Below are 8,337 nucleotides of genomic sequence, written 5' to 3'. Positions count from 1 at the left end.
AACCCATAGTCAGAAGATCATAGACCAAGGCAGAAAAGTTAAAACAGGAAAACATTTGTTGAAGTTAGATGATTCTTAGATATTATTGAATAAAAGAGGACAAAATAATTCAGCCGGGCTGGGAATATGGCCTAGTGGCAAGAGTGCTTGACTCGTGTACATGAAGCCCTGGGTTCAATTCCCCAGCACCACGTATATAGAAAACGGCCAGACATGGCGCTGTGGCTCAAGTGGCAGAGTGCTAGCCTTGAGCAAAAAGAAGCCAGGGACGGTGCTCAGGCCCTGAGTCCAAGGCCCAGGACTGGCAAAAAAAAAAAAAAAAAAAAAAAAAAAAAAACACCATAAAACAAAATAATTCAGCCTACATGATTCCATTAATGTGATTTTTTGGGGGGTGGCCAGTCCTGGAGCTCGAACTCAGGGCCTGAGCTTCTTTTGCTCAAGGCTAGCACTCTGCCTCTTGAGCCACAGCGCCACTTCCGGCTTTTTCCGTGTATGTGGTACTTAGGAAACCCAGGGCTTCATGCATGCTAGGCAAACACTCTACCACTGAGCCACATTCCCAGTCCCCATTAATAGGAGTTTAAAAAGAGCCACATAATCCTTGGTATTAGGACATTCAGGCTACAAATTGCATTCGGGGAGTAGAGGAGAGTTAGAGATTAGAGCAGATGCCAGGGGTTGCCTCTGGGTGCTGGCAACGTTTCCCAGTGTGTGAAACATTCCAGGAGCCTGTCCACTTATGGTTGTTGCACTCATCTGTCTTGTATTTCAATAGGGCTTTGATCATTTAGTGAAATCTATTGGCCAGGGAAACCAAAGTACTTGAAGGGACTAAGCTGATTGAATTACTGTACTAAAAATGGACGGCACTGATTATTGATAGGTAATTTTTTTTTTCCCCCTCTTGGTAATACTAGGGTTTGAACTCAAGGCCTCATACTTTTAACACCATACTAGGATGGTGTTATACACCTTGAGCAGTACCTCCAGCCTGGATTTTTACTGTTTTTGTTTTTGTTTCTTTATTTCATCAAGTCATGGGACTTGATTGGAGGGCCTGAGTGCTGTCCTTGGGTTTGTTTTTTTTTTTTTGCTCAAGGCTGGTACTCTACTACTTTGAGCCACAGTTCCACTTCTGGTTTTCTGCTGGTTAACTGAAGATAGGAGTCTGTGGACTTTCCTGCCCAGGCTGGCTGTAAACCACAGCTCCAATTTTAACTTCTCTTTGTGGAGATAAGAGTCTCCTGGATTTTCCTTCCCAGGTTGATTTTGAACCATGATCCTCAGATCTCAGCCTCCTGAGTAGCTAGGATTATAGGTGTGATCACCAGCATCTGACCTTTACTGGTTATTTTTAGAACTTGGAGTTTTTGGTACTTTTCTGCCCCAGCTGGGATTGGGTTCAGATTCTCTGGATCTTAGCCCCTTGTGGAGTTACGTGTGAGCTACCAGCATTCAGCTTACAGCTTCCTTTTCCTAAATTCATGCATTTTGCTTAATTTCCGCATTTGTTTCCATGTGACTTTTCTTTTTCTGCTTTGCCAGTACTGGGACTTGAACTTAAGGCTTGGGCACTGTCCCTGAGCATCTTTTTGTTCAAGGCTAGCACTCTGCCACTTGAGCCACAGCGCCACTTCCGGCTTTTTCTGTGTATGTGGTGCTGAGGAATTGAACCCAGGGCTCCTTGCATGCTAGGCAAGCACTCTACCACTGAGCCACGTTCCCAGCCCTGTTTCCATGTACTTTAATTACTGTAGATGAATAATGTATTTTTCCCTTTGTGTTCCTCTGACGTTTTTGCATTGTTTTCCCCAAGATTTAAGGAAGACTGTCACTTTGGGCTGGTACCACATAAAAAAAGAAGGCAGTGGAGCTGTGGCTCAAGTGGCAGAGTGCTAGCCTTGAGCAAAAAGAAGCCAGGGGGCTGGGGATATAGCCTAGTGGCAAGAGTGCCTGCCTCGGATACACGAGGCCCTAGGTTCGATTCCCCAGCACCACATATACAGAAAACGGCCAGAAGCGGCGCTGTGGCTCAAGTGGCAGAGTGCTAGCCTTGAGCGGGAAGAAGCCAGGGACGGTGCTCCGGCCCTGAGTCCAAGGCCCAGGACTGGCCAAAAAAAAAAAAAAAAAAAAAAAAGCCAGGGGCAGTGCTCAGGCTGAGTTCAAGCCCCAGAATTGGCCAAAAAAAGGAAGGAGAGCCGGGCACCGGTAGCACATACCTGTAATCCTAGCTACTCAGGAGGCTGAGATCTGAGGCTCACGGTTCAAAGCCAGCCCAGACAGGAGAGTGCATGAGACTCTTATCTCTAATTACCACCAGAAAACTGGAAGTGGTGCTGTGGTTCAAGAGGTAGAACGCTAGCCATGAGTGAAGAGCTCAAAGACAGCACCCAGGCCCCGAGTTCAAGCCCCACAGCTGACCAAAAAAAGAAAAGATTTATGCATGGTGTCCTCAGGAAGGAAGAATAGCAATCAAAGCTAGACACTGGTGGCTCGTGCCTGTAATCCTAGAGATTCGGGAGGCTGAGATCTGAAGATCATGGTTCAAAATCGACCTGGGAAGGAAAATCCCCCAGACTCTTTTCTCCAGTTAACCAGAAGCTAAAGTGGCGCTGTGGCTCAAGTGGTAGAGAGCTAGCCTTGAGCAAAAAGAGCTCAGGGCCAGTGCCTAGGCCCTGAGTTCAAGCCCCAGGACTGGTTAAAAAAAAAAAAGAGTAGACTCAGAATCAGGCCCCAGGGATTTCCTAGTTTCCTCTTTCCACTCTCTCTTGGAGCTTCCCCCAGCCCCTCTTCCTGGAGCTTGAACTCAGCACTGTCCTGGCTTCTTTTTGCTCAAGGCTGGCACTCTGCCACTTGAGCTGTGCACGACTTCTGGCTGTTTCTATGTATGTGGTGCTGAGGAATCGAACCCAGGGCTTCATGTATAAAGGCAAGCACTCTACCGCTAGGCCATATTCCCAGCCCCTCTCCCTCCCCTACCCCTAACCCTCCAAGCCTTCCTGATCCAAGCCAGCTCAAGGCCCTTTGGTTTTGAAACTGTCTCTCCCAACAGCTGTGTAGTTTGTCTTCAGGATTCTCATTCCTCTTTTGCAATTATAATTATCACCTCTCCCTGCCCCAGTGTAAACTGTGTGAGCAGAGCAATGCGGTCTGCTTTATCCGTAGCCAGAGCCCCTGTGTCTTAGTGTAGAGTAGGCAGGTTATAGAATGTTCAGTAAATGGTGGTATGCAGAGCAGAATCCAGTAACATTTACCTAGAAGGTGACATTCACCTTAACTACTGTTTCTGGCACACGGTGTACAACAACACATGAATATTTCACATGGCCTTTGAGCATCAAGTGTAACCAATGTAATGACTGTGGACAAGACTGCATCAGAGGTGTAACTGTTAGGCACCCCTTCCCTAAATTCACGAGGTAGAGCAAAGAACACTGCACATGCGTGCGTGCGTGTGTGTGTGTGTGTGTGTGTGTGTGTGTTCCTAAAGCACAGAGAAGCAAGGAAGCCCATAGAACACTAGTTAGAAGAGAACTTTACTTTTTTTTTTTTTTTTTTTGCCAGTCCTGGGGCTTGAACTCAGGGCCTGAGCACTGTCCCTGGCTTCTTTTTGCTCAGGGCTAGCACTCTACCCCTTGAGCCACAGCACCACTTCTGGCTTTTTCTGTATATGTGGTGCCAAGGAATCGAACCCCGGGCTTTGTGTATACGAGACGAGCACTCTAGGCCGCATCTCCAGCCCGAGAACGTCACATGTTTAAAGCTGGATAACTGCAAGAGCCGGAAGTCAGTTGGCTGTGTATGACTTTGTTCCGGGCGATCCCAGGCTTTCTACCTAGTTGAGCAGTCTCAGGCCTGGGGAAGCAGACCTGGCGGTATCAGGCACACAGGGCCATCCCTCCAGCTCCCTTGGGAACAGGGTCATGCTCAGGGTCACGTGGGGCTTCGCTCAGCCTCAGCCACGGCAGGGCCGGAGGACATGAGGGCCTTTGTGTGCTGCTTGGCACAGTTCTGGCAGCCGGTCCCCTGCAGCTGCAGAGAACGGCGCCTCCAGCCTAGTGGAACACAAAAAGGTGCTTACCCCAGGGGGAGCCCCGTAGTCCCAGATCCTCCAGGTTGACCTTCGCCATGCTCCCGGAAGAAAATCCCTTTGCCCTCAGTGCAGGCACTGCTTTTGTTAAAGGTGTCTTTGAGCAGGGTGCTGGTGGATCACGCCAGTAATCTTCAATACGCCGGAGGTTGAGATCCGAGAATCATGGTTCAAAGCCAGCCCTGGCAAGAAGGTCTGTGAGACGCCTCTCCATTTAACCACAACAATCCCGACGTTGAACTGTAGCTCAAGTGGTACTAGCTTTAAACAAAAAAAACCCCAACAACTCAGGAGCAATGCTGGGGCCCTGAGTTCAAGACCCGCAAACAACAACAACAACGAAAAGTGTCTTTGCTGGTGCTGGAGAGCCAGCTGCCTGTGCTCTTGACATCAGTGGAAGGGATTCCAGCGAGATGTGAATTGTACAGAAATATGAACGTTTATAAGGAAAATAGTACATTTGCAATAGGGCAGAGGCCTGGCATCTCCCGGTGAGAATGACGAGCCTATGCCCTGGCACAGGTTTTAATTGCAGGGTAAAGGGCTTGGCATGTTGAGCCGCTCCCAAAACCAGTCGAGGGGGCACAGTCACTGTCCCGAGGGGAAGGAGGTTTGCTGAATTACACTTGACCTCTAGGCCTTACTTTATGGGCTTGGATGTGTATATTAAAGATCTGTGGTTCTTGGAACTAATCTTACTCATTGCTTTGCTTTAGGCTAGAATGAAGCCTTTCATTAATTTTTTTTCTGCCAGTCCCGGAGCTTGAACTCAGGGCCTGAGCACTGTCCCTGGCTTCTTTTTGCTCAAGGCCAGCCCTCTACCACTTGAGCCACAGTGCCACCTCAGCTTTCTCTTTGTGGGGCTGAAGAATCGAACCCAGGACTTCATGTATGCTAGGCAAGCACTCTACCACATTCCCAGCCCCTCATTAACTTGTTTTTTTTGTTTGTTTGTTTTTGGCCAGTCCTGGGCCTTGAACTCAGGGCCTGAGCACTATCCCTGGCTTCTTTTTGCTCAAGGCTAGCACTCTGCCACTTGAGCCACAGCGCCACTTCTGGCCGTTTTCTGTATATGTGGTGCTGGGGAATTGAACCCAGGGCTTCATGTGTACAAGGCAAGCACTCTTGCCACTAGGCCATATCCCCAGCCTCACTTGTTGTTGTTTTTTGTTTTTGTTTTTTGCTAGTCCTGGGGACTGGACTCAGGTTCTGAGCACTGTCCCTGGCTTCTTTTTGCTCAAGGCTAGCACTCTGCCACTTGAGCCACAGCGCCACTTCTGGTCGTTTCTGTATATGTGGTGCTGGGGAATCGAACCCAGGGCTTCATGTATAAGAGGCAAGCACTCTTGCCACTAGGCCATATTCCCAACCCCTCATTAACTTTTAAGTGGGTGAAAAACCTGACAAAATAATAATGTAGCATCCCTTGGTCTTAGTGGGCCACCTAGGATGGTCACCTATAAGTTGGAAGCTTAATTACAAATTCTCTCATAGCCCTTGTGGTCTGGAACCTCAATTTCCCCAGTCTCTGACTCCTAGGTAATTAGAACTAAAGGAGTGGGGCTGGGAATATGGCCTAGTGGTAAAGTGCTCACCTTGTATATATGAAGCCCTGGGTTCAGTTCCCCAGCTCCACATATATAGAAAAAAGCCGGAAATGGCGCTGTGGCTCAAATGGTAGAGTGCTCAGGCCCTGAGTCCACGCCCCAGGACTGGCAACAACAACAACAAAAAAAATAGAACTAAAGGAGTGAGCAACTACCACCCACCTTATTATTATTATTATTACTTTGTGTGTGTGTGTACTAGTACTAGGGCCTAAACTCAAGGCCTAGTGATTGTTCATCTTGCTTGTTGATTTCTGGTGGCACACCTCCAGCCTACACTGTGGTGTGTGTGTGTGTGTGTGTGTGTGTGTGTGTGTGTGTGTGCTCCTGGGGTTTGAACTCAGGGTCTGGGTGCTGTCCCTAAGCTATTTTGCTCAAGGCTAGTACTCTACCACTTAAGCCACAGCTCCACTTCAGCATTTTTGCTAGTTAATTGGAGATAAGAGTGTCTTGGCTTGGAACCCTGATACTCAGCCTCCTGAGTAACTAGGATTACAAGCATGAGCCATTAGCACCATCTTGAATTTTTCTTTAAAAGAAATAAAGGGAATATGCCCTAGTGGTAGAGTGCTCGCTTAGTATACATGAAGCCCTGGGTTCGATTCCTCAGCACCACGTATATAGAGAAAGCCAGAAGTGGCGCTGTGGCTCAAGTGGCAGAGTCCTAGCCTTGAGCAAAAAGAAGCCAGGGACAGTGCTCAGGCCCTGAGTTTAAGCCCCAGGACTGGCAAAAAACGACAACAACAAAAAAAAAAAACCTCCCTAATCTAATTTCCTTTTTTCCTTCCTCTGTCCAGAGGTTTGAAATTGGGATCTATCTTCCACTGTATTCTCTAAGCTTGCATTACATTTACATGTTTGTAAATAAAATATAAATATGTATAATTTATTTGTAATATTTGCTCACTTTGATACTTAGGCCTAATTGCTTATATATTCCCTTGCATGAATATGACATGATTTTTTCATCCTCCTGGTTATTGTTGTTTTGTGATGTTGGAGAGGAACCCAGGGTCTTATATGTTTTGTAAGAATTCTATCATTTAGCTTCTCCACGTTTTTTTTTTTTTTTAACTAGTCGTTCAAACAATGCTGTGATGAACTTAAAAAAAGAAAATGAAAACGTTTGAGGCCCAAGCTGACTTTGTATTCCTGGGTTCAACCCATCCTTTCATTTGAGTTTCCTGAATAGCTGGGAGTTCAGACAGCTACTATCATACCCAACCTGAACATTTTCCCTTAGGTCTCAAACGCAGGGGAGAGAATTCTCTAGCTGAGCCTCAGGACTAAATAGTGCCAAGCTCTCAAAGTGATGTACAAGTGACATTTTCCCCAGCACTGACTAGGAGTTCTTGTTGCTCTACATTCTCAATAGTATTTAATATTGTCAGATGTTTTCATTTTTAACAATCTGATGGGTGTGAAATGATATCCTTAATTGCTAATGACATCGAGTGTTCATTGAAATGTTTATGGGACGTTGGGTTTCTCTTTGATTTTGTCTGCAGTCTTTGCTCATTTTATGTACTGACTGTAGAAATCCTTTACATATTATTGTAAGCCAGTTCTATGTCAGTTGTTTAGGAGACAATCTCTGATTATGGCTTCATCTTTTTCTTTTTATTCTCACTTTTTTTTTTTTGGTAAGTGTGGGCTTTGAACTCTATGCCTTCGTTTGTCCCTGAGCTGTTTTGCTGAATGCTAGGACTCTGCCATTTTGAGCCACAGCTCCACTTCTGGCTCTTAAGTGGTTATGTGGAGATAAAATCTCAAGGCCTTTCCTGCCTGAGGTGGTTCTAAACCGAAATCAGATCTCAGCCTCCTGAGTAGCTATGGTTACAGGTGTGGGCCATGTAATAGGGAGGTCAGCTCTGGCCAGCGCCCTCACTGGCTGGTGAGGGGTGTCAGATTGACTCCATCTCAGTTAAAGGGAGCAGAAGTGGCCTCCATCTTCACTAAGCTCCCCCCTGCCCCTGAGCCTCTGGGTTGGGAGTGTGCCCTGTCTGCTCAGAACCCAGGGACCAAGAGATTGTGCAAACTGCCTGCCCACCCGAGGCGTGGTAGGTTCAAGGAACGTTCAAGGTCAACCCCCTGCCCTCCCAGGAGTAGGCGTGTCCACCTGCATCTGTGAGCCCCGCCAAATCCACGCGCCAGTTCCAACTAGAATGATAGGTTGGTTCAAACAGATACTGTGAGGGCTGGGAATATGGCCTAGTGGCAAAAGTACTTGCCTCGTATACATGAAGCCCTGGGTTCAATTCCCCAGCACCACATATACAGAAAACGGCCAGAAGTGGCGCTGTGGCTCAAGTGGCAGAGTGCTAGCCTTGAGCAAAGAGAAGCCAGGGACAGCGCTCAGGCCCTGAGTCCAAGCCCCAGGATTGGCAAAAACAAACAAACAGATACTGTGAGACAGGCTGTCACCCCATTGGCCACCTGCGTGGGACCCGGCACGCTCTGTAAGTGCTGTCACCCCATTGGCCACCTGCGTGGGACCCGGCACGCTCTGTAAGTGCTGTCACCCCATTGGCCACCTGCGTGGGACCCGGCACGCTCTGTAAGTGCTGTCACCCCATTGGCCACCTGCGTGGGACCCGGCACGCTCTGTAAGTGCTGTCACCCCATTGGCCACCTGCG

Source organism: Perognathus longimembris, chromosome 23, assembly GCF_023159225.1.
Source record: "Perognathus longimembris pacificus isolate PPM17 chromosome 23, ASM2315922v1, whole genome shotgun sequence".
In the NCBI taxonomy this organism is placed as follows: domain Eukaryota; kingdom Metazoa; phylum Chordata; class Mammalia; order Rodentia; family Heteromyidae; genus Perognathus; species Perognathus longimembris.
The sequence above is the reverse complement of the archived record's forward strand: the minus strand, read 5'-3'. Positions refer to the sequence as shown.